This window comes from Pinus tabuliformis, chromosome 1_1 (genome assembly GCF_031772625.1).
Source record: "Pinus tabuliformis cultivar Carrire ecotype Pingquan chromosome 1_1, CPIR1, whole genome shotgun sequence".
NCBI lineage: Eukaryota > Viridiplantae > Streptophyta > Pinopsida > Pinales > Pinaceae > Pinus > Pinus tabuliformis.
Window position 1 is genome coordinate 543,526,453 of NC_142297.1, and position 26,550 is coordinate 543,553,002.

Genomic DNA, 26,550 nt, shown 5'->3' on the forward strand with positions numbered 1-26,550 from the left:
AAGTCAAATTGCTTCAATTTTTCATTTGTTCAACTTCTCTCTACTATTTTAATAATGTTTAATGAGAGAGAAGAATAGGTGTATAATAAGAAAGTGATTTGTCATCAACATTAATATTGTATAGTCCACGGGGTTTGGATAGACAGTGGTTGAGTGCTCTGTTAAGACACTCTTTGAAGTCATCGGTTCAATTCCCGTCACGATTGGGGTGATATATTGGACATGATGAAGATGTAGTCCTGCTAAACTTACAAAAAAAATATAAGAAAAAGAAAACATTAATATTGTATAAAACCTCCATTGATCAGATGGTCTAAACTATGCTAGGTATGATACCACAACATGGTAGCGCAACATGTTGTGTAATTAGAAAAGTTGATGTAACCCAAAAGTTATAATACATATGCCTCGATGAAAGATTATATAACTTGAAATGCTAACACAATTATACCACAATGCAACTATTCCAAACTTCCTTACAACATTACTATATTACACCATCAATACACACACAAAAATGCAACTATTCCAAACTTCCTTACAACATTACTATATTACACCATCAATACACACACAAAAAATCGTTGTGCAAACTCTAAAACAATCTACAACCTCTCTATGCACATCCACTTAAGATAAAACTAACTTTATACACATGCAAAAAATCATTGTACAAACTCTAAACAATCTTCAACCTCTCTTTACACATCCACTTAGATAAAATCAACATTCTTCTTCACATTATCATATACAAATCTAAAATTTTATTAATTTAATTCCTCCCAAATCACGCTTAAAATTTTAAATTAAAACCACTATCATAACACACATTCAAACATATCACATTAACCCATAATTTGAACTTTTTTATTATCTAAATTCTCTCATTTCACTTACCTCTTAATTTCAACTTACTATTACTATACCTTTCCACCTCATTTTACCATACATTTTATTTCAAAATTCCATATTTTATACCTTTCCACCTCATTTTACCATCCATTCCACTTTTTTATTTACCTAAAGATTGAGAATCACCACCAAGCAACTTTAACATATTACTTTACTTCAAAGTCAACATCAAAATTTTCACATACATATAAACCGCGTTCTCTCCAAGTATTAATCAAACCAAACAAAGTTTTGCCATCGTTTTCCTTAAATTACAGATATTATTGTACAAAATGCTTTTCCTATCATTTTCTCCCCACATCGGCATGTCATTTCAACCTTTATGAACAAGTGCCGTTCGGTTTTTCGGTTCTTTAAACACAAGGATTTAGCGCGGGGTTCATCGGTTGATCTCTCTGTCATCAATCTGCACGCAATCTGAAGGTAAGTGCTCTGCGATTCAAGAATTTGAAGTTATGTTTCTTCGAATTTGCCCCTATGTTTAAGTTTCACACGGATTAGCGTCATTTCTGTTATATCATGTTTAGAAACCCTAAATTCCTCTAAATACGAACCAGATTTGCACTTGCTCAACATTTTAAATGGTAGATTCTATCCAACTTCCAGAATATATTGAATTTTTGTTTGGTTTATGACGGTTTTATTCTTTATGCAGAGAGAATTTAGCATAATGCCTTTTTGGTAGTGGCCTTGGTGGCCTTTTTTCCTTCAGATTTTGCAGAGTACTGGTGGGTTGATGTGGTTAAATGTAATTGTATTGCTGCGGTGATCCCCTTGGACATGGTGCCTAGGGATTTTAAGCCTACTGAATTACCAAAGTTTGTGGGATAGTCTTAGGTAAAGTTCATTTTGTCTGGAGGTTCTGCCTCACATGGCAGTAGTTGAATTCCCCACAGCTGGACCATTTAGGTTCGGAGATTCAAAAACAAAATCCGCAGAGGTGAAAAGAAACATATTATACCAATGTCCATACAAATGACCAAAATAGGTCAATGAGACTTGAAAGGGTAACCAGCCATGGTGGCAATGCCCGGGTAAATTGGTGAAAACGTCGTGAATTTTTATCTTCCAAAATTAAGGAAAAATGTTCAACCAACCAAAATTGATACGGAGAATGTAAAAATTTAGGGAAATATATTCACAAAGATTTTGGAGTTTTTTTCGTCGTTGTTACTTCTCCCTTTGCTTTATTTTTTTCTGTAGTTAAGACGTCTATGGAATTCAAATAAATCATAAGGAACTTTTTTTTGCTCCTTGAGAAAAATCGAAGTTTTTATTAGAATCACCAGGAAATAATTTTATTGTTCAGAAAATTTGTTTGTTTGTTTGTTTGTTTTTTTTTTTTTTCCTTCTGGAAAGGAGCACACGAGAAAGTTGTCACGTTTGTCCCATGAAGTGTCTTTTTGGCATTAAACACATCTCTTTTGGGATGTCTCTGTCTATTTGCTGGACGAATTTCATGTAATTCTCTTTTCTCTTGGGTTATAGCACTTTTGACGCATTTCAGGTCTTTGCATTACATGTATTCCAGCTAATTTGCTACCTTTCCCATTCGCCGAGGCTTGTATTTCAAATGGCAATTCATTGAAAATGACTGTTCGGCATGTTAGTGGAACAAATTTTAATTCTTCTTTCTTTTCTGATCCCAAGATGCCGACATTTTTGTAACTTACATATCTTTTTGATCCGCGGAAGAACATCGTATATTCAATTGGAGATGAAAAGAAGATATATTCTGTAGATGCACAATGCATTGCAAGAAAAATCTATAGGATCATTTATCTGATCAGCTCCCTACACATGTAAACATCTAAATACCATTCATCGGATTTTTGACCTCCCCAAAATACAGAACCAAAGGTTAAACCTTTTGAAATGGATTTAAAATAAGATATACGTCACGTTTCTGCCCATAGTCCATCGAAAAATATACAGAAATTTCCCTTACTGGTCACTAAAACGAAAATAAGTTCTAAGCCAGCCTCACAGGTCTTAATTGACAGCAAGTATAACAATAAACTTTCAAATCTGAACATCAACTGAAGGCAGCCAATCGAGTGCTCATCATTTGAAGGCAGAGAGGGTGTGTTCCTGAACAAAAAACAGTTAAGGATCTTTACATATGTAGCACTCCTTAAAATTCCAAGATTTTGTTGTTCAAGCTGGAACAAATTTTGAGTGGCTGCCAAATACTAGATGGGCTTAATTTTTGGAGCTGCATCCCTAAAAAAAATGCTAAACTCTAAAGTTGAGATGTTATACTTGTAACTAGAATAACCTTATGGTAGAATAGATGCTAGAAGAATTCCCTTGCATGTCCACTCCAACTGGAAGTCCTGTATTATGGCTGCTCTAACTTTCCAAAATTAATGTGTATGTACAAGAGTTAGAGGCTGTCATTAACTTCTAAGATTTTGTGTTAATTTTCCACGAAATTCTGCAACTACTTAGTAATTGAAAACTAGACAACTAAAAACTGAAATCACATTCACTTTACCAAGATACAGAATTTCTTAACTGATAAGCAGCGGAATATAAACACAGAGATAAAAATACAGTCACACAAATTTACACACTTGATTTCTTGGGAAACCCAACTGAGAAAACCCTCTTCTTTGCTGTAGTATTTTATTGATAGAGCTTGAGCAATTAAATCTCTTATAAGGCAATCTGTCACACTGAGAACATAACTGTTCTCTGGCTGAACTAGCTTGGACCCATCCTGCTCATACCTGATCCCCTGCTCCTACTTCCATGTGCAGGCTTGGCCCCATTTCCTAGCTCGGATTTGCCTCCTATTTCTTAGCAAAAATCTGCTGCTATTAAATAGCACAAGCAAGCCTCCTCAATATTGCGCATGAGCTCCTATAATACGCACTCAAAAACAAAGATGATCTTACACAAAACTTTGTGCACTCAACAATAATACAATCCGTGTGCCTACATTGTCCTTTTATAGATTTGATCCATGCGATAACATGCAACTTACAAATTTAGAACTTGTTGTGATTGACTAGTTAACAGAGTCGAATTCATTCTCTCTCCAATCATCATTGGAGTTATAGCTTGTCCTTCCTTCAATCAAAGACTGAAGTTCCCAACTCGAATTGCCACTTGATTTTGTAGTCAAATTGAGGAAAAATCCACGTACCTGATCCTCCAACACTATGCATGAACTGAAGTCTAACTCATGATTCACATCATGCTAAAAGAAAGACAACTCATGGTCTTTTTGGCTAAGGCACGAGCCAGAGAAGACCTTCCACTCGCTACAATTTTCAACACTCCCTCTTAGCAAGGAAGGGATTCTGTACAACTCCCAACTTGTCTTTGAAATAGATGAAACTGCTTCTTGCCAATGCCTTGGTCAAGATATTTGTTGTTTGCTCCTCTGTTGGAATGTACGATAGCTTCACTATCCCTTTCTGCACACAATCTCTGAGATGATGATACCTGATCTCGATATGCTTGGAGCGATCATGAAACACTAGATTCTTAGAGAGCTTAATGCAACTCTAATTGTCACAATGTATCACAGTAGGCTCCATCCCCTGTCTGATGCTTGGAGCGATCATGAAACACTAGATTCTTAGAGAGCTTAATGCAACTCTGATTGTCACAATGTATCACAGTAGGCTCCATCCCCTGTCTGAAAAGTCCCACAAACAACTTCCTCATCCAAATAGCTTCGCACGTTGCCAAATTGGCAACCATGTACTTGGCCTCTGCTAAATTGAGTTCAATTGATCTCTACTTCTTGCTAAACCAAGAAACAACTGTTGAACCAATGCCGAAGATGCAAAGTAAAGTGTTTTTCCAATCTGTGGAGCTATGAAGCCCTCATGCCTCACCCCATTAACCTGTCTGTACCATAATCCATAATCTGCTATGCCTCTGAGATACCTCAAAACATGCTTTAAATTGCCTCTAGATTCCAAGAAAACAACACGCATGATGCTATAAGCTACTTGCCTACTGCATATCATTGATTGACATGACCCATCATCAAACTCATCACTATTGTTGGAAGTGGGATCCTTGGCATAAGCTATAGCATTTGGCTCAAAACCCTTAGACTTATCAAACTCCTTTGGGACATCTACCGTTATAGCAGTAGTGCTAGTAGAAGGAAAAGTTGCAAGGCTAGTGCTTGTCGTGCTTGGTGTTGTGTCTACTCCCACTAGTGGATTCAAATCTAAATCAATCCATGCGAAGGCACAATCAAGATTAAACTTTGCAGAGTGTGTTTCCCTTACCGATTATGAGATTGGATCAATATTATCCAATCGAATGGGATTTGTATTAGGTCTTTTGTGCAATAACAAGTTATGTGATGTGTTAGCCAAAGGTTGTATTGCATGAAGATGAGATCATTTAATTGTTTTTGTTCCAAATGGTTTCTCTTCTTTGTGTGAATATGCTCAAAGAAAAACCAAGTGTGCTTGCACCCGAAGGCATTACAAATTTGTCTACTAGAATTGCAAACTTTTGCAACTGTCAACATTGGCTACCAAATGACTCCCATCAATGTGTTGTAAAGACAAAGTTAGATCAACAAATTATATTGTGACTATGGTTAAAATTCAAGTACTTAAGGTTTAAATAATTGATATAATAAAATATTTGGAAATGCTTACTTGGTTGGTCCACATCTCTTGTACTATTTGCCAGGTTGTTTTTCAAAAGTACCAATGGCTTTAGTGAAGGCACTAATTTGAGGGTGTATTTTTTGCTTCTCACTCTCATAAGGGATTATGGACTCTAGGAACTTATACAATCCATCTTTCACTCTCAATTTGGATATTCCCCTAATTGAGCTCTATAATGATACCTTGGTTTAGGAAATACATTGTTGCATTTATAGGCCCATAGGGTGATGGAGTTGGTTGTTCTTTTTGTTATCAATGATCTTCTAGATATGCTTCACTACTTTATGCTTGTATTATGCCTTTATCTACCCCTTTACCTAATCCTTGCCTCATAAATGTAACTCATGGTCAATTTTTTCCCATCCACCAACCACAATACTTTAAGAAGGGGCTCAACAATTTTCACAACCTTTGTTGCTTTTTTCCCAAAGTATGTTTTCAAAAAGTTTCTTTTTGTTGCTTCTTCCATCTTGTTTGTGGATCCACTGAGATCCATTCCATTTATCTTTGAAAACATTTTTTTTCATTTGTCGTGCTTCGAAAATGTGAGATTGCAATGTGAGGAAGGGAGTTGCAAAACTTGGGATTATAGTCCCAACAAGGTCCTTACCCTTGTTTTTTCTCATTATGTCCAATATCCTCTTGCATGAGGTCTATTCAATATGCAACGCATGGGGTCTAGAACATGGTTTTGTATTTACTCTTTACCATCTTACTAGTGAGAGCATAGTTGGAGACATTAGCTATGCTGATCTAAACAGCATTTACCTCCCCCATCGATATAACATTCTCATCTAAAAGCTGAAATAACAAGTTTGCATCATTCACCTTATCAGGGGCATCAATTGATTTTAAAAGCATGGTCTCCAATGGGTAAGAGACCAGGAAATTTATTATAGTACGGTTCTTTCCATTAGTCCATCCATTGGAGATGATGGTACATCTTGTTTTGATCCATGACTCTTTAAACTGTTCAAATGTTCATCTATTGACAAAACTTCTTTCTACATTAGAGATATCCCCTCAAGTCATGCATACTAGAGCCTTTGAAGCCTTTATTGACAAAAATAATAGAATCCCTTATAGATTGATAATAAAGTGAGCAAGGAACATTGAAGGAGCCATCTAGTTAGGCATTCAAAATCAACTTCTTTGTATTGTTTCTTCCAACCATTATCTAAGGTGGGCTAAGTCATATTCATTTGAGGGAGGTGAGGGAATGTGTAAAGTAGCTTTGAATGTTCTTTTTAGGCTGGTTTTCATGAGGGAGAGGGGCTAATGTGCTGATTTCTCACTAGCAATTTGATGATGACTCTATGTTAATTGGATAAGAACTGGAAAAATGCTCCACATCCTCTTGGTCCTAAATTCTAATGACAGAGGCACATAGAAGGCCCTTCAAATCTCTGTTTTCCGCTGAGCTAGGAGCCAAAGAAAGTGAGGGACTTAAGGTAAGAGATTATGTTTTAAAATCTGCGCATGGAATGAATCATGTATTTCATCTGTGCGTGTGAATCAGTCCTGTGTTCTTTGTATGTATGCACTTTTGTGTTGGCAGCATGATAATGTACATTCACCATGCACAGTACCAGAAGTATAGCCTCAGTTAATGAGTGAAGCTGAACAGGTAGTTTAAATTCAGATTGTGAACAAATCCTGGGAAGCGCTCACGTGCATTTTCTCAGGTTCAATGACCATGGATAATGTGTTAGACAGAGCATAGTTGGAGATCAAGTATTACAGTCAGTATGGCAGGCTATGTTGCAAAAATTAATCAGAGTATAATGACTGTGGTTATGAAAGTGTTGAAGAAAATTTCCAGTGTAAGTACTCAAATGATGACCAAGAAAGGCTGCTAAGTATAATTAACAAGCTGATGTATACCTTGTTGTTTCTGTTATTGAGTATACTGAATGATTGCTCATATGGTTGGTCTAGGGTGTTTGTAAGACTGAGCAAAAATGTTATTCTAAAGTTTCTTATAATCTGTGCAGTGTGCACTAACTCATTAACATTAAACCCATCTTTGTATTGCTAGAGCAAGATTTTGCATCACAAGCTTGCTTTCAAGGGGTTACAGTACTGCTGATCTGCCATAAATGTATGGCTGTATGAGTCACATGGTGTATGCTGAGAGCAGTGTTGCATCAGCAGGCTTGACAGTGAACTGAGATCTAGTGAATGCACAGGGGCTGTCTTATAGCAAAGTTCAGTTCTAGAATTTGAGAAAAATGTCAATGATCAATTGAGATCTCTTTGCTGTATGCCTATGACTAGCCTCTGCTTGCCAATTCATATTATGAGATATGATAGTCATTATGATTTTGGTACTCTGGTGTGAAACAACATTTGTCGTTGCACTGTTGTTTATTTTGGGTTGTTACTGTTGGAATTTGGTACAGAGTTTTGCTGGTGTGAGGACATTTAAGATGACAGGGTATATGTTGCTATGTTTAGAAAGTGTTGATGACCTAGGATTTGTGATTGGAGAGTGTTGATGAACCTACTAGGCTTTGATAGTAACATACAGAGTTTGTATTTGACAGATTTATTTGTGCAGGAGCATGATGCTAAGTTAAGGTTAGGGTTTCCTATTGATGTAAGAGTCTTGAGACAGAGTTAATGTGAGCAGATTTGACATTGTAGATCAGTGCTAGGACTGTTGAGCAGACCTGTATTATGAGCTGAGTTACTTGTTGAGTTAAGTTTAGCCTATATGGACAAATGATGTGTGCTAGGGTTTACAGTTACTGTTGAACCAGGGTTATATGGCTAAATGTGTGATGACAGGATGATGTAACTTGAGCAGAGGCAAAATTGTTTATGACAGTTGATATTGACAGCTAGGGTTTGATTGTTTGAACATAACAATATGTTGTTCTTGCTGATGACTTTGTGCCAATGTTACAGATTGACAAAAGCCAACATACAATTTTTGATGTTATTCATTCTATTAAGCACAGGGAGATCCAGTCTGAAAAGATATGAAACTTGGTCCATCGAATAATTAGGGTGGCAGGGAGATGCTAGGGTAGGTTTGGGCCTGCATAGGGCATTGGAGTATCCTTCCAGTTGCATTTGGTAAACAGGGTGTTGGAGCATTTTTTAGGTTGGAGCCTGTAAACCAGGGTGTTGGAGTGTCCTTTAGGTTGGAAGCTTGTAAGTTAGGGAGTTGGAGCCTCTTTCAGTCGAAGCTGAAAATCATGGAATTTGGAGCTTCCTAATTGATTTAAATTTATTAAAGACAAGTGTTAAGAAGCATTTGGTGGTTTTTCTCTCTAAAGATTAAAATTAACTAATTGAAGGGAAATACTGATTCACCCCCCTCTCAGTATTTCCAACAGAGATGTCTTTTAGAAAATAAATTTGCAACAAGAGAGGAGACTACATTGATGTAAAAGAGGGTTTGAAAGCCTTGGGAAACCCTAGAAGTATGCATTGGCCTCAAAACAACTAAATTGAGTGAGGTTCACATCCTCTTTGATACCATGTTGAGATTTGCAAGTATTAGCAAGACAACAAAATGGAACCAAAACCAAGCCAAATTCTTCAATGAAGAAAAAGATAAGCAACACTAAGGTGGCCAAGAGAGGCACAACCCTGAGAGAGAAGTAAACCATAGCACAAGCATGCTAGAGAGATAATATAGATAATAGAAAAGACATTTTCATTATTGTCCAACTGATGACCACTTAATTTGGTCAAGTACATTGTTGGGTACAATGATGTCAATATAAAGTGGGAGCATTATCATGGCTTTTATAAAAAAACACGATGTAGAAAATAAGATTTGATTATATTGTAAATGCTAGAAGCGAACTCAAAAAATATAGAGCTGATCTGGGAGAGAGATGTTTAAAGAGAGTGGATCTAGAATCTATGATACAAATGATATAAGCTTATCGCTCCTAACATCCATGGTCAAATGGAGGAAATTGAAAATTAAACTCTGTCTGGAGGGAGAAGTGGGAAAGGATCCGGATTGACTAATGTGCTCTTGCCTAGAAGAGGGGGCTTGTTGCTGGGACTTGGATGATATTGTCTGATTGTAGGATGGGATCAAGATTAGGGATGTCATGGGGGTTTCATGAAAGTGGAGGTGGTCTTCTAGTTTGCATTAATATTGGGTAGGAAATGGTATGCTATCCATTTATCACTTGGTGCTGGTAGGAGATCAAAGCATTGTGAAAAAGGAAGTGATTAACTGAGTTGAAGTTTGTCTAAGATGTGGACGTGGCTAGAGGATGAGGGAGTAGTGCTAGAGGACCAAACATCAATACGTCAAACATCTCTAGTTGGTGTACTTGAAGAAATTGACAAGAATTTGAAGTTTCTTGAAAAGGCAATGGAACTACCTTTGGATCATATAGTAAACGGGGTAGTGGAAAATGAAATGCTCCTTAGTCTTATTCTTCTGAAGGTGGTGCACCTAGTAGATCTTATCTGATCAATCAATTTGGTGATTTGTCTCCACTCTAAGTCTATGGGAGCCCACTTTGAATTGGTCGAAGGGAATGTGAAGAGCGTGCACCTAATGGTGGAGTATGTAACGAGTCGAAACAATGTCTCGACCCTCAGATCCATGAATTGCTTAGTGTAGAATGCTATCTATATACATAACCTGCTTGAGGTTGATCCAAGTGATTTGTACAAATTGCTTGTAGATATCAACTTATCTTATCTTGTTCATCTCCCGCTTCGTAGGTAAGAGGTGGCCAGGCTCATCTAGGCAATATCAAAATGGAGGAAGTTGGTCCATCTCAATACCAAGAGACTCCAAAAGATCTAAGACCTCTAGATATTAGCCATGAGTGTTGCTTGAAGCGCTAGTCAAGGCAATAAATTGTTATGAAAAGTAGGTGAAGTACAATTACTAACTTGTCCCTTTGTTGAGGTAGCAAATCTTTGAATGCAATGTAGAATTGAGACAATATTGAACATAGTTTCAAGCTGCACCAAACCTTACAGATATGGTGGGTTGAAAGCCCACTCACTTAAGTCCTACATTTGATGATATGACGAAGGGGAAAGGTTTGCACTTTCTTTGTCGAGGCCCAATAAGACTTGAGCAAACAAGGCTCCCAAATCTATGAAACACAGAGAAATGTGGGTTGGATAATGGTGTCCAAGAGAGACAGTTTGGGAGATGTCTTGAAAATGGTTCGGAAACACTATCTCTCAATAAGGGCTAATGATTTGTAGCCCTTGTTGACTTAGGGCGGAAGGGAACGTCATATGTTAAAATGAGGTCCTATGAATTGTACGCCTAAGTACGTATAGGTGTTGGCGATTTCATTCTCCTCTCCTTCGAAAAAGAAATGTAGATCCAAGATGATCTTCTTCAACCTATTAAAGATCACGACCTTGGTTTTACTTAGATTGATTGTTGACTGACAAAGGTCGTAGAAAAGGGCGAAGGCATCCAATTGTCTTTGTAACCCCGTCTGGAGACGAGGGCAAGAAGACCACATTGTTAACAAAAACAAGGAGAAATATCAGGATTTGGTGGAGAAAGTGCTTATTGCTATTTTGGATCTGCTCATGTAGGAAGGACTTAGCTCATCAATGTAGGAACCACCAAAAGTGGGGGATTGGGGGCACCCTTCTTTGGCCTCAATTTTACTCTTGATAAAATTTGATATTTTGTGTACTATGTGAAGCTGGCCAAGAGTCTACTCGTATATGATGGCAATTATTAGGGTCTTGGAAATGCTAGTGAACAATGCCTCCGTAGGAATGTGGCTGAATGATTTTTGGAAGTCTACAAAGCAACAAGAATGTGATCAATGGTTTGGTTGGAATCAAGCTTGGCCTTTAGCTATAAGTTGTCTCTACTAAAGCTCCATAGAAAGCTTCATACATACGATTGTAGAACAGAGTTTTGAGTAAGTGTAGCCAATCATGATGAATCTATAGTTATTGGGATTTATACTACAACTTGATTTGTGGGTTGGTTGAATAGTTTGATGAGACCAGGGATGTGGGAAATCTATATGGACTACATGGTTGAATAGATCGACCAAGCGACAATCCAGGGCACGAAGATCATGCTTGAAGAGTTCTACGTAAAACCCTTCCTCATCTATTTCTTTTCTTTTGGTATTCATCACCTATACAACCTCCCAAATGCCTTAGTAACAGAATAGGTAGCAAAAGTGGGGGTGACTTGGATTAGGATTTGTCTTGAGACATCATAAACTGAGGAGGTATGGGAGAACATTGGGATTAAGAGTGAGTAGGAGATGGGAGTGGTGAGGAAAGATGGCTCATCGAAATATTTTTGGGGAGTGGATGAAGGAAGCACTCAATGGCCATCTCCTTTACATGATGAAGAGGCATGTCTTACATTGGAGGAGATGATGGTAGGAAGCCTTAATATTGGGGTAGGAAGGGTGATCATGAGTGAAAGCTCACAAAGTTGGTTGTGGAGACTTTTGTAGTCCTCATTGTATCACTGATTCATGGGGTAGGATCCATGCTTTTGGGAAGTGGAGGTGGAATGGGTGGACTGGGAGTAGGTTTTAAGGGAAACTACCCAAATGGTGGATGAAAGATATGTGTATTTGGTAGAGGCAAAGTTGAGAGACGTGAACTCGGGCTTGCATGGGAGTATTTAACATAGGTGGGAAGTGAAGTTCTTGGGGTCTGCCTTGTCAAAGAGGATAGTGATTTGAGATGGGCTTAGGAGGGAGGTGTTAGTGGGGTGTCAGCTTGAAAGGAGAAAGAGAAGAGCATGGTTGTATCTAGCATATGTGGGAAGTGAAGTTCTTGGGGTCCCCCTTGTCGAAGAGGATAATGATTTGAGATGGGCTCAGGAGGGAGGGGTTAGTGGGGTGTCAGCTTGAAAGGAGAAAGAGAAGAGCATGGTTGTATCTAGCATATGTGTGAAGTGAAGTTCTTGGGGTCCCCCTTGTCAAAGAGGATAGTGATTTGAGATGGGCTTAGGAGGGAGGGGTTAGTGGGGTGTCTGCTTGAAAGGAGAAAGAGAAGAGCATGGTTGACTAAGGGGATGGGGGTATAACAAACAAGGTTCGTGTGCATAGTAGAAATATTTAGAATATTTGAAATATGAGAACATCTATTATAAGACAAGTAATATATTTATATAATATTGTTGAATATACAAGAGATATGATATTGTTACAAATGAGGGCTCGTTTATAATCTTAGGTAGGTGCCCCTTCATGGACAATCATGTCCTTAGCGGCATGCCTCTTCAATATACTAATCATTATTAACTTATTAATTATTTATATTCATAACATTGCCTTCCCCTTTAGAAAAGCTTTGCCCTCAAAGCTTATTGATGAAAAGGCTTGATATCTTTTTTTGTTTCATAATGTCTTTTCATCTTCTCAACTTGTGAAACTATTATCTTTTGATGATACAAGATGATATGAACTTCTAAGTGTGATATATAATTGTCGTATTGTGATATGATCTAACCATCCCAGATTAATCTTCTGTGGAATCTTGTAGTTATTAGATACTTCTAATGAAATGCTATCATAAGATTGAATTGCACTGATATCGACATTCCAGGAACATAAGTCTGACATTCCAGGAACATAAGTCAATTGTTTTTGGTCTAAGTGATATGGATATGCACACTGATTGCTTTTATGATTCTGGTGTTGATAAGGAGTTTGTGTGGTTTGATTTCCCCTTAAACTAGTTTGTGGCAATTTCTTGATTTACTTGAGGTATTTCCTTTCATGTACGAAAGTTACTTGGTTCATCGTTGGATCTTCACCTAAAATTTCCGTCGTTTGAATTGCAACATTTGAATATGTTTTTACTTCCGCTGGTTTATCATTTGCTTGAGTTGTGATATTGACTGTATCAGTATTCGATTCTTTTTCTTCAGTTTCTAGTAAACTTCCATTGAGTTTCTTTTTGAGAGCTTCATTTTCTTGTTCTAATTTGTGCTTCGTAGCTTTACATTTCCTGATTTGTGCAAGTAGTTTCTGACTATGATCTTTTAAACGAGAAATTTCTTCATTTTTATTAGAGATGACTTCTTCAAGCTCTTTCTTTCTTTGATATTGTTTTTGATTCTCTTGAAGCATCAGTTTTGAAATATCCTTAAAGTCTTTTGATGAAGGCATTATAGATTCTGACTTCATTATCATGTCTTAGAATATTATCATCTTCTTTTTATAAGGAGACATCAAATTTTTCACTCTGTTTAACATGAACATAGCCAATTCTTTAAACCGAGGTAGACCATGTCAATTTCTTCGTTAGACATAGTTACGATGTTGAATTGAGATATATATGCATAATGATCAACTATCACTTGGAAATCATTAGTTTCATACTCTTTCTTTCCAAAAATATTCTCTTTCACCAATATTTGGTTATGGAATTGATAGTTGATTCGCAAAATTAATATTGATGTAATTTTCCTTATTGCTTGTATCGATAACGATATTAATCTCTTTCCCTTGGACACTCCCTTTTAATGTAAATAATCTGCAATCTACGATTGAAAGACCGTTATAGGAAAAATCGTCCTTCCTTTTCCTGGATTATAATCCATTCTTTTTTCTTCAAAGATTGACTCCCTTTTGTGTTCGTTATAATTCATAATATTACACCTTAAGCTAGGTACTTATAACTTGTTTATCCTCCAAACAACAAGATCCATTCTTTTTTTCTTCAAAGTCTGACTCCCTTTTGTGTTTGTTAGAATTCATAAGATTTCACCTTAAGCTAGGTACTTATAACCTGTTTATCCTCCAAACAACAAGATCCTTTTAAAAGGGTAGCAGTATTATTTTTATATACTTAGTACGACACTTTTTTTACACTATAAAAGTTACCTACTTTGATAATTAAATATTTTATAACCTATTTATTTATTTTATCCTTTACTTTATAGAATGTTAATATATCTCTCAAATTTTTCCCTTTTCTTTTGAATAACCCTTTTTATTTTGCTTACAAAAGGTATCTATTTTGATTTATTTAGCCCTTACGACTTTTTTTTGAAATGGAGCTTAGGATAATTTATTATTATTTTAATCGACTTTAGTGTTTACCAACTAATTAATTAGGCACCCTTACACAACTTTTGCTTTGTGGCTATAGTATTAGTGAATGAAATGGTGGTGGTAACAACAGTCATGACTGTATGAAACAAAATGAGATAGATGGCAGTATATAGATAGGTGGTTGCCATGATACAAACAAATTGTCTCCAACAATTGTTGATAGCGTGACTTCAATGGATTAAATTGACTACACATTATGGACGTATGCCATGATGGCTATACAACACAGTGGTACAAACATAGGTGTTGTATGAAATAGATAAATGGTAATGCGTCTGGCTGTGGGGTGAGGTTGCGACAATGTGTACATTGGTCGAGTAGTAAGTTGGTGGTAGTGGAGGCAATGATAAAGGGTTCCTGTGGCTGCGTGCAACGAGTGGAGCTTTGGCGATGGCAACAACGATGGTGGGTTTCGACGTAAAGTGGTTGTGTAAGGAATAAGTGTGTGTTGTGGTAGCTAGTTACATGTGTGACAGGTTGTGCAATCGATAATTGCAGACGGTCGATGAGGATCTTGCGGTGGCATGAAAACGGTGGGGTTGCGAATGGCGACTATAGAAAATGATGGGGTTGTGACAAGAATGAGGGGGCTTGGTTGCTTCTTTTTCTTTTATTTAACTTATTGTTATATATATTGCGGTGGCATGAAAATGGTGGGGTTGCGAATGGCGACTATAGAAAACGATGGGGTTGCGACAAAGAATGAGGTGGCTTGGTTGCTTCTTTTTCTTTTATTTAACTTATTGTTATATATATATATATATATTCTTTTTTTTTCTAGTATTATATATCTTTTTTTTTTAATATATATATATATATTATATCTTATTTTTTTTTTAATAGCCAAAGGCTTGATGGGGAAATGGAGAACCTCCAAAGCTTGTTTGGCTAAAAGCCTCAATAGAATGACAACAAACTTGATGAAGAGTTGATGGCCAAAGGCAAGGATCGAAGAATGTCGCTTTGATACCAATGTAAGGAACATGGTTCACATAAGCAACATAAATACTCAGAATATCTGAAATATGAGAATATCCATTATAAGACAAGTAATATATTTATATAATATTTTTGAATGTACAAGGGATATGATAGCGTTAGAAATACTTAGGCAACTGCCCCTTCATGAATGGTCATGTTCTTATAGACATGCCTCTTGAATATACTAATCATTATTAACTTATTAATTATTTACATTCATAACATGAGGTTATTGAGAAATGGCGAATGAAGAGTAGGTGTTGACTTAAAAAGACATATTCCATGACACTTGCACCTCCGTTGTGGGGTTGACAACTGGAGAAGCGAGATTTTGTGAAGCAAGGGAGGCCATTAAGGATCAATAGCCCATGTTATTCTCCAAGCCATAGGAGTAGCTTGTCATACTATTGAGAAATCTAGGGAATTAGCATTACGTGATTTCTCTCAATTAGTAACTGCTTGTGAGTTACTTTTTCTTCATTAGATTAGGATCTTCTAGTTGCTTAAGTTATTAGTATTCTTCTTCATCAAACAATTACCAATGCATGAACATAAATAAACAAGAGACACACAATGTAGGCTATCAGCCACGGCCAAAACGTCTCACTCTTTGAGAGGAAAACCCGCACAAATTCTTCTTATAGATATTCCAATTGACGAATACCAAGACTAAGACCCTTGACCTATTACCACTCCAAGACCAAGACACAAGTTCTTTTCCTTCTGCTTTTTTCTTCATCTTGACCTCTCTTCTTGTTCGACATCCTCAATGAACTGTAGATGCACTAGAGATGTTACTGAAGCATGACACCAAAATGTGACTGCTGTAGCAGCATCGAAACACTGTGGTCTATCATTGAACTGTAGTTCCTTTACATAACTGAACTGTGGTCTCTTCATAGTATCGATCTGTAATATATATATCAAATATTGTTTCTCTGCTAAAGTACCAGGACCACCTCTCAGAAATCCGAACTGTCATTTCTAGGATTAGCCCTAGACAAAACTTCATTGTCCCTTCATCTCTTCCTCACTGCCCCTTCCATCTCTTCCTCGCTGTCCCTTTCATTCGAGCTTGCCTCTGAAGATTCGAATTTACCTTTGTTTTACCCATCGAAAAACTCAGAGAGATGTGTTTGAAAATCTGTCTCTATGGAATAGGCCGAGGTGCCTATTTATAGTGGTCTCCCATGAATATAAGTCGACCTGTTCTTATGAAGGGTTGTGTCTCAAAAGGTGAGCTGACATGAGTGTTGTTACTCCATCTTGAAGCCGACATGGAAGAGGAGGACTTGTGCTTGGAGGGCTATTTGACAATCTTATTGACTCATACATTCTTCATACATGACATTGACTCTATATGAGTTTTATGACAAATCCTAAAGCTCTCAATGGGAGCTTATCTAAAAAGTAAAACCTCTTGCTCATGAAACCCATGAAGCAAGGCATAATAATAATTTTATTTTTCTCCTTTACATCATTTACAAAACCCACAGTTACATATCATTATGAAGACCGAACCTTGTTACACTTTTTCAACATGCACCTTGTAATAGAACCCAAAGCATTGTAAGATAACTGGTGAAGTTCCACTAAATCGAAATCAATCTTTGAACGTAGAACACGTCTAAAGTATTGAATTATGCGATAGTACAAATCTAGGTATGGTTCTCCATCGGAATTACTATGAATATTTGCAGTGAACCTTTGAAGATAGGATATTGTTGGAAAAACCATTTCTTGTTTTTGTCGAGATTATGAATGTAAGATGTTGGGATAAAGTCTTTCTTGGGCAAAGTTTGTAGAAGATTATTGTTATATATCCATTATGGTTTGGTTTACAAATAAGGGATATATGAATATTTACAACCTTGGTATTCGTATTAAATCTTACAAAACAATTACATTGGACCAATCAATGCTTATTTCAATTGAGAGTCTTTGCCCTAATTTTCATAAAATTAGTAATTGCTTCGAAAAGTGGTAATCCACAGTCCAAGACAAATTTAATGACAAATAGGCACTACATACATGTCACTTGTAGGTGTTTCTTGTAACATTTACTTCAAAACAAAGCTCTATGGATGAATGGTACATTATCTTATCAACATTACTTATGGGTAACTTTATCCAAAGTTAATACATAGTATTTTCTAAAGATTATTATTTGAAAGGATGTATTAATAACTTTTGTTTACAAAGTGCAATAGATATAACCGAAATTTTCAAAATATTGCTAAGATTAAGGATGCATATATGTAGGAATTTACAGGGTAAGTTCCTCAGATAGAACACCAAAGGACACCACTCACAAATAGATCACAGATCAATACACTAGTATTCTTGACGTGGTTAAAACCCTCAAAGAGGGAAACAGTCCACGGCCTGAGCCAACGCGACCACTTCAGGCAATTTATTAATAAAAGAAATAAAATTTACATAAGCTTCTCTCATGAACGGTCACCCTACAAATGACCCTCCATGCTCTTTAAATAGAAATCATGGACCAATCGAGTGTTAAGCCACGGATCAAGTGTCGGTAATACCGAGGAGAGAATGAACCGTCGGATCACTTCATGTCTAGAACATATCGTGACCGTCGGATTGTAAGTTACAAATGTACATAGTAAAGAAACACACTTTACCTAACTCTATACTAGACCAAGTTATACTTAACTATTTCCTATGTGTTGAAATATCTTAACATCCCCCCTTAAGAACAACTTGGGATAGGATTGAAGGATGTACAAATATGACACAATAAGAGAAGGAAGGAGGCATTAAACCCTATCCCCCCTTAGTGACAACTTCTTGAACTTCAACCATAAATCGAAGTTTAGTAAACTTCGCCTTTGTGATAGCCTTTGTAAAGATGTTTGCAACTTGATCATCGGTTGAACAATATTGCACTTCAAGAACATGGTCATGAATGAGCTTTCTGATGAAGTGCATGTGTAGTTCAATGTGTTTGCTACGCTGATGTTGGACTGGATCTTTGCATAGTTGAATGGCACTTTGATTATCACACCAAAGTGTAGTCGGATGTTGTTGCTGAAAACCAAACTTTGATAGGATTTGACGAAGCCACAGGGCTTCCTTACTAGCTTCTACAACGCCGCAATACTTTGCTTCTGTTGAAGAAAGAGAAATGACACTTTGTTTCTGGCAAGCCTATGTAATAGGTCCAGAACCAAGAGTGAAGACATAAGTTGCAGTAGACTTCCGATTATCAGGGTCACCAGCCCAATCGGAAAACATTTGTATTTGACCCATACCCGTCCTGACCTTTCCTTTGTTGTTTGCATTATTGCTCGGTTTATGCAAAACCCACATGAAAGTCATTGGAAAGCAGCTAAAAGAATACTTCGTTATGTTCGAGGTACAGTTTAGTTTGGAATTCATTACAATGCAGAAGCATCTCCTCTATTGGTTGGTTTCACTGATTCCGATGGGGATGGTGACCCTGATGATTGGAAGTCTACTGCAGGTTATGTCTTCACTCTTGCTTTTGGACCTATTACATGGGCTTGCAAGAAACAAAGTGCCATTTCTCTTTCTTCAGTAGAAGCAAAGTATCGTCGCCTTGTAGAAGCTAGTAAGGAAGGTCTGCGGCTTCGTCAGATCTTGTTTGAGTTTGGTTTTCAGCAACAACATCCAACTACACTTTGGTGTGATAATCAAAGTGCCATTCAACTATGCAAAGATCCAGTCCAACATCAGCGCAACAATCACATTGAACTACACATGCACGTCATCAAAAAGCTCATTCATGACCATGTTCTTGAAGTGCAATATTGTTCAACTGATGATCAAGTTGCAAACATCTTTACAAAGGCTCTCATAGAGGTGAAGTTTACTAAACTTCGATTTATGGTTGGAGTTCAGGAAGTTGTCGCTAGGGGGGGCGGTAGGCTCTATTGACTCCTTCCTTCATATTTGTACATCCTTCAATCCTATCCCAAGTTGCTTTTAAGGGGGGGTGTTAGGATATTTCGACACATAGGAAATAGTTAAGTATAACTTGTAACGTACAATTCGACAGTGACGATATGTTCTAGATATGAAGTGATTTGACGGTTCATTCTCTCCTCGGTATTACCGACACTTGATCTGTGGCTTAACACCTGATTGGTCCATGATTTCTATTTAAAGATCATGGAGGGTCATTTGTAAGGTGACCATTCATGAGAGAAGCTTATGTAATTTTTCTTTCTTTTACATTAATAAATTGCCTGAAGTGGCTGCGTTGGCTCAGGCTGTGGATTGTTTCCCTCTTCGAGGGTTTTAACCACGCCAAGAATACTGGTGTATTGATCTGTGATTTGTTTGTGAGCGGTGTCCTTTGGTGTTCTATCTGAGGAACTTACCTTGTAATTTCCTACACCGTAAATATATGTATTTATCCTTGTCAAATCCTTGAAAAGGAGTTTCTAGACCAATGAAGGTTAGGTCTGTTTGATGATACATTTGATCTTGTCTAGGGCATCACAATTAAGGTTCATTTTGAGGTGAAGTTTGAAGTTGCAGTTTAGTACCAAGGCCTCCAACCCTGGTGGCACGGACCTGTGCATAAAAGTCTTCCAAAGAAAGGCTCCAAGCAAAGACATTTCAATGATGCAAACCAAGACAAATTGAATGTTCAAATTCACTAAGGTATGCTTCAATTCTTATGCACAAAACTCATAAGAAGGTCCAATGTCTTGAATAGTTGATAACAAAGCATGAATGAACACTTCTTCTGGTTGAAGGCCTTAGTTTAGCCAAACTATGCAAACTTGAACATTGAAGCAAATTCAATGCAAAGCTTTCATTCATTTATTATTCTCTGAAATTTGGAAGAAAAGAATTAACCAATAAGTCAGAGTTGAAGCTTTGCCTTTGCAAGAGTTTCAACATTATATATATATATATATATATATATATATATACTCTGATCTTTAAAAAAGGTTTCGACAATATTGTTAGTGATCTTAGTGATTCTTACAACAATATTTGACAACGGCTTGAAGACCTGACAATGTTTCCTATACATTTTTCTTTACATATGATTGTGGCTGTGATTGTCTTGATTGATCTAGGACATTGAGACAAGACCTTTTCTCTATAGCAACCCTGTTTATGATGCAACAGTCTTGAGGACTTTAATATAGACTTGACTTTGACATATAGACTTGAAAGTGACACATAGATTTGATAGTGTTTTGACATATAGGTTTGACACATAGACGCATACAAGACTTGACAATGTTTTGACACATACAATTGACATTGATACATGGCAGAGATCTAAGTGATCTTGTAGCAACCTTCATGTGCATATATGACAAGAAATTGATATGATACTTTGACTTTTGACTTGACTTGGCATGACTAAGTAGTGAGACAAGGACAACATTGTATAGCTACAACTAAGCAACTATAAGACATATGCTAGCGACTCTCCTCGGGCAGAGCTTGAGAGCATTGCAAGCAGGTCATAGGGATGATTTGAGGCATCTTAGTTTTGAGCCATTATAAGACTTAAGTACCCGACACTTGGAACAACATTAGCAGCTTGGCATAGTGATTTGGTTTGACTGCCTATGAGCCCTTAACCCAATATTCATTCGAGAGCAATGTAGTATAGTGACATTGACCATTGCAGGTTGCATTGATTGTTTGTTGAGGCACAATAAGTTTATTGTTTTGTTACAACTTGGGTTTACAATTGATGTAGGAGTAGATTCTCAGTTTGATGAGCAAGTTGTGCAGTTTTTTGTTTTGGCATTGTGTTTGAGTAAAGACAGGTTGTGTGAATAGTGATTAGATAGTCGAGTGGTTAGATTGAGTAATGGTGTGGAGTGACGCTGCCAGGACTTGACAGGATATACATATCGAGCGGTACAACATTATCTTCATTACAACTTTCTTATATTGATTCAGAGCATAGGGGGATGCAGTTTGAAAAATTATGAAACATGGTCCGTTGACTGATCAGGGTGGTTGGGTGGTGCAAGGTAGGTGATTGGAGTTACTTTCAGGTTAGAGCTTGAGAACACTTTAGGGCGACAGGGTGGTGCTAGGGCAGGTTGGATCTTGCACAGTTCGTTGGAGCATCCATTTGGTTGCAACTGGTATATAGGGTGTTGGGGCATCTGTTAGGTTGGAGCCTGAGATTTAGGGCATTGGAGCATCCTCCTAGTTACAATTGGTAAACAGGGTGTTGGAGCATCCTACAGGTTGGAGCTGAAAAGTTGATGTAATTATTCTTTTTAAGGAAGAAGACAAATATTAAGAAGCGTTCGATGGTTTTTGACTCGGAGGGTGTTTCCCACCTAAAAATCTCCACGTCTACTATCTCTATCATGTGCATTGATGTATTGTGTTGTTTATTGCTTTTGATCTTTGATACTGAATAACAATAATATTGCTAAAGATTGACTAATGCTCTGATAAAGATTAATAAAGTGCTAATTACTAAGAAACATTGATTCACCCCGCTCTCAGTATTTCCAACAAGAGATCACATATAATTAGCTAAGATATTGGTGGAGATATTCATGGAGATATTGTGAAGTAGTTATGGTCAAGGTTCAACCAATTAGCCAAATTGGAAATTTGTTATGGGAACCTCAATTCTATAATACGAGGTCTCATGTTTTCTATTTGAGTGTGTGAGATTGATGTATCATTATTTGTATATTAATGAATTAAGGCTTAAAGCCTTTTCCCCCAATTTTCTATGTCTTTGATATTTTATTTTATTTTGTTTTATTACTCCATCTCTCCTAAGTCTAACTTAGGAAAAGTACAAAAATTAAAATAAATTAATTATTGTGGACTATTGAGTTATTTTTAAGGATAAACAATTTAATTAAGTGGCTAAGAAATAGTCTTAACCGTTGATGTCCAAGATGGTTCTAGAAGGGAGATTGTGGTTAAGGATTTGGAATCAATGAAGTTAATAAAGGGAGCTTAGCGAGGAGGTGAAGATACAAGAAGAAGAGCACAAGTTGTGTTAGCAAGTCATCACGAAGAGAGCGATTTTCTTTGTAGGGCGAATGGCTCAGTGAACTAGTGCACAGAGAAGGAGAAGTGTGAGTGGGTTCATGCGAATCTAGGGAGGTCGAGTAGGAGGAGATTGCAGGGCTGAGTTGTTAGAGGGAGATTGTATTTATTTGGAGGAGGCCGAGTTATTGGAGTGCTTGGAGGCTGAGTTCCTTAGGCTAAGTCCATTCGAGGGAAAATTTCCTTGAGGTCGATTTCCCTGGGTCAGAGTCTCTTTGGAAATAATGTAATAAGCCAAGAGTCGAGGTTGAAGATAAGCTAATAGAGTTGCGCGAAGGGGAGAAGCACGGACCACCAGAGCTGCGCGAAGGGGAGAGGCACAAACCACTAGAGTTGCACGACTAAGAGAAGAAAATACCACCAAAGCAGCGTGAAGGGGAGAAACACATGCCACCAGAGTTGCACGTAGGGGAGGGGCTAGACTAAAGCAGAGTGGGTTAGCTCAGTCACCAAAGGAGCGCAGTGACAGTTATAGGAAGATTGAGAGCTGCTTCTGTGACTAGGCAGAAAATAAAGGAGAGCGCAGGGAACTAAGCTTGGGGACAGGAAAAACCTAGAGAGAATGAGCAGTGAAGAGTTGAGAACAATCACTGGGAGAGGAAGGTTATATAGCTGCGCGGAGGGCCACTTCAGGATATAGAACTTGATCATTTCACGGGGAGCTTGGGTAGCTATTATTCGCTTGATAGACAAAGTCTGACAATGATGTCTGTACATTGTGATTTTCTTGATTTTTGTGAGCTTCTGAATTCTAGCTTTTCGCGCTGAAGCGACTGTTGCCCACCTTGATGTCCTTGGCTTGGATGCGAATCTCTGCAGTTGAAGGATTGAGGTCCTATGGGATTGATTTTTGAGCAATCTCATTGTCAATCTGGATTCTCCCATAGGACGATTGACAACCAAATTGGCCTGCATATCAGCAGTACAATTATTTTCTCTTAGGATATGATTGAAGGTGACTTCTCCAAGATACTAAAGATTTTTTTCCACCCTTTTGGTTATTTGACTCAACATCTGGTTCTTGAGGCTTCTTCTTTCAACCATCGATTGAATAATTATTGTAGAGTCCCCCAATATGACTGGATTCTTGATACCGTGCTGCCTTAATATTTCCGTTCCCAAGAGGAGTTCGTATGCTTCTACCCTGTTGTTGGATAATTCTCCTAATCCCCATTCATAAGTGATGGGATTGATTCCTCCTGGATCGAAAATGAGACCTCTAGCTCCAGCCTTGCTTGGATTAGACTTAGAAGCTCCATCAAACAATAAATAGGGCCTATTTAAATTTTCTGACCATGCTTTGAAATCCTCTTTTTTAATTCTGATTTTCTAGTTCTGAGTGCTAATAACAGATCTACTGATAGTTGTATTGTTGATGTTTGTTTTTTGCTGCTTGCTCATCGCAAATTCTAACCAGGTTCTTTTGTGCTACATATATTTGACATCTATTGCTTTGGCTCCTTTGGAGTTGATGAATTCGGTTGTCATGCTCCAAGTTTTAGCCATAACTGTTATGTTGCTTGGAGTGCGGTCTTTGAAGATCCTCTGGTTTCTTGCTAACCAGATTTGCCAACACATAAATGAGGGCAAACTCAGCCAAAATCTTTTAACTGTTTCTTTATTTTTTAAAGTATATGGATACTTTTTTTTCCAAGTTGTTAGAAGCATATGCAGAGGTAGCGAATGCAGTATACTTACCCCCAGTGGTCTTACTAGCTCTTGCTAGCAGGCACAAGCAAAAGGACATCCCACGAAGAGGTGCTGGATGTTTTCTTCACTCTTCTGACACATTGCACAGCGTGAAGGGCCTTCATAACTTTTTTTTTAAGATTATCAGCGGTGAGAATCTTGCCTTTGACTAGTGTCCACATGAACAATTTGATTTTTGACAGGGATTCTATTTTCCATGCCTCCCTTCAGTATTCCCAATCACTATTTCCTTGTTGATGTAAGGTGGCATATCCAAATTTGACTGAAAAAGCCCCTCCGTCAGGGTCCCAATGGAGAGAATCCTTTGTGTCCATACTAAATGGTGCAACCCCTTTAAGATGAGAGATTAGTGTCTTCCACTGAGGGACAAGGCCTTGGGGTAGATTGAGGAGCCTCCAGTCCTCCCAATCTCCATCTCTCCAAAGAGAGATGTCTTCCAGAGTACTAATTCCTTTGGTTTTCATCCACCTTCTTAGATCTTGTAGATTTTCTTGGAAAGCTATAGGTTGATTTCCCATTATTTTGTCCTTCCAGATTTTGATGAGTTTACCATTCCCAGGGATCATGGAGGAATTTTCTTTGATTAGGGAAAGGGTCTTTTTAACTAGACTCCAAACCTGGCTGCATGGCCTTATTGGGGAACCTTTGTCTAATAAGAGAATTCTATTATGGTTCATATATTTTGCTTCTAGGATTTGCTTCCACCAATTGCTCTCTCCAGTTATAAATCTCCATGTTATTTTTGCCCCCAATGCCAAATTCATTATCCCAGGAAGTCTTATAGCCAGACCTCCTTTCTCATAAGGCTGTGTTACTTCATCCCATTTCACCAGGCTGAGCTTCTTTGTTTCTACTTTACCTCCTTGCCATAGGAACCCCCTGATTACTAGCTCGATTTGTTTGTGTATGCTTGTCAGAGCTAGAATTGCTGCGTACTGATAAATTGGGAGTGCTGTTAGTAATGCCTTGATTAATACCACCCTTCCTGCCATGTTTAGCCAGTTCATTCCCTAGTTTTGCACTTTTTTTTTTTTCATTTTTTTCAATGTACTTATTCCATATCTCGGTCTTCAGATTTTCTTTGGAGATAGGGAGGCCAAGGTAATGAAAGTGGCTCCATTTTTCTTGTAAAGGGATTTCTAGAATTTCTGAGATTTTTTGGAGAGAGCGAAGAGGAGTGTTCCATCCGAAAATTCTACATTTTTGATTATTTAGAAGCCCTCCAGAGACTTCCATAAAATTGTTCAACACCTTTTTTATTCTTCTTGCCATTATACAAGAGGCCCCTCCCATGACCAAGGTATCATTTGCGAATAAAGAGTGGTTTATGCTTTTTACTTCCAGAGAGATTGAGAGACCTGTGATAGACCGATCTTGTCTGCATTTCTCGAGATTTCGGCTCAGAGAGTCTGCCATTATAATATATAGGAAGGGAGATAGGGGGCAGCCCTGTCGAAGCCCTCTTGAACTTTGGAAAAATTCACTTGGTCTTCCATTGATCAATGGTGCAATCCAAGGACCCACTATACAAGCCTTAATTATGTCTATTGCCTTTTTTGAGAAACCAAATCTCTGAAGGAAAACCACCAGGAAGCCCAGATTGACCCTGTCAAAAGCATTTGCCATATCAAGCTTGATAATCATTCCTTTTTCCTTTTTCCTTTTTTAGAAGGCTGGAGTGTAGTGCTTCCTGTACTATTAGCATATTGTCAAGGATTTGTCTTTTTGGAACAAATCCTCCTTGATTTTCTGGGATAATTTCTGGGAGCACTGCTTTTATTCTATTTTCCAGTATCTTCGTAATAATTTTGTAGGAGTTACACAGTGAGATCGAACTGAACTTGCTAAACGTATTTGCAATCTATTTTTTTGTTAAAATTTGGGTACTAGAGGACAAGTGGTTGCATAAGGCTTTGATCTTTGGCCTAGGGAAGAGTGTCGATTTTTTTTTTGCTGTTCTCCTAAAGTGACTCTATAAGTGGTAAAGTCAATTTAATTTAAAAGTGACTTTATAAGTGGTAAAGTTACATTCTAATTTAAAAGTGCCTTTATAAGTGGTAAAGTTACATTCTAATTTAAAGGTGACTTTATTAAAGTGAATGAAGAATTAGAAATTGAAAAAGTGACTATGGAAATAAAAGGCTAAGTGGGTGAGTAAAAAAATATAAAGTGAGAAAAATGCACATTTATTCTCA

General features: G+C 37.5%; 1 protein-coding gene across 3 annotated transcripts in view; it reads left to right on the forward strand.

The window, feature by feature from the left end:
- The first annotated feature begins 1,154 nt into the window (after positions 1–1,154).
- LOC149214249 (Ubiquitin-like superfamily protein) overlaps positions 1,155–26,550 on the forward strand; it is a 179,437-nt gene continuing 154,041 nt past the window's right edge. The window contains exon 1 of one of the 3 annotated variants that reach the window (XM_089392224.1): positions 1,155–1,335. The gene's annotated coding sequence lies outside the window, so the exon portion shown is untranslated. Of the gene's footprint in view, positions 1,336–1,384; positions 1,497–26,550 lie in introns of those variants that run through there. The other 2 variants (XM_089392222.1, XM_089392223.1) reach the window with 2 other exon arrangements.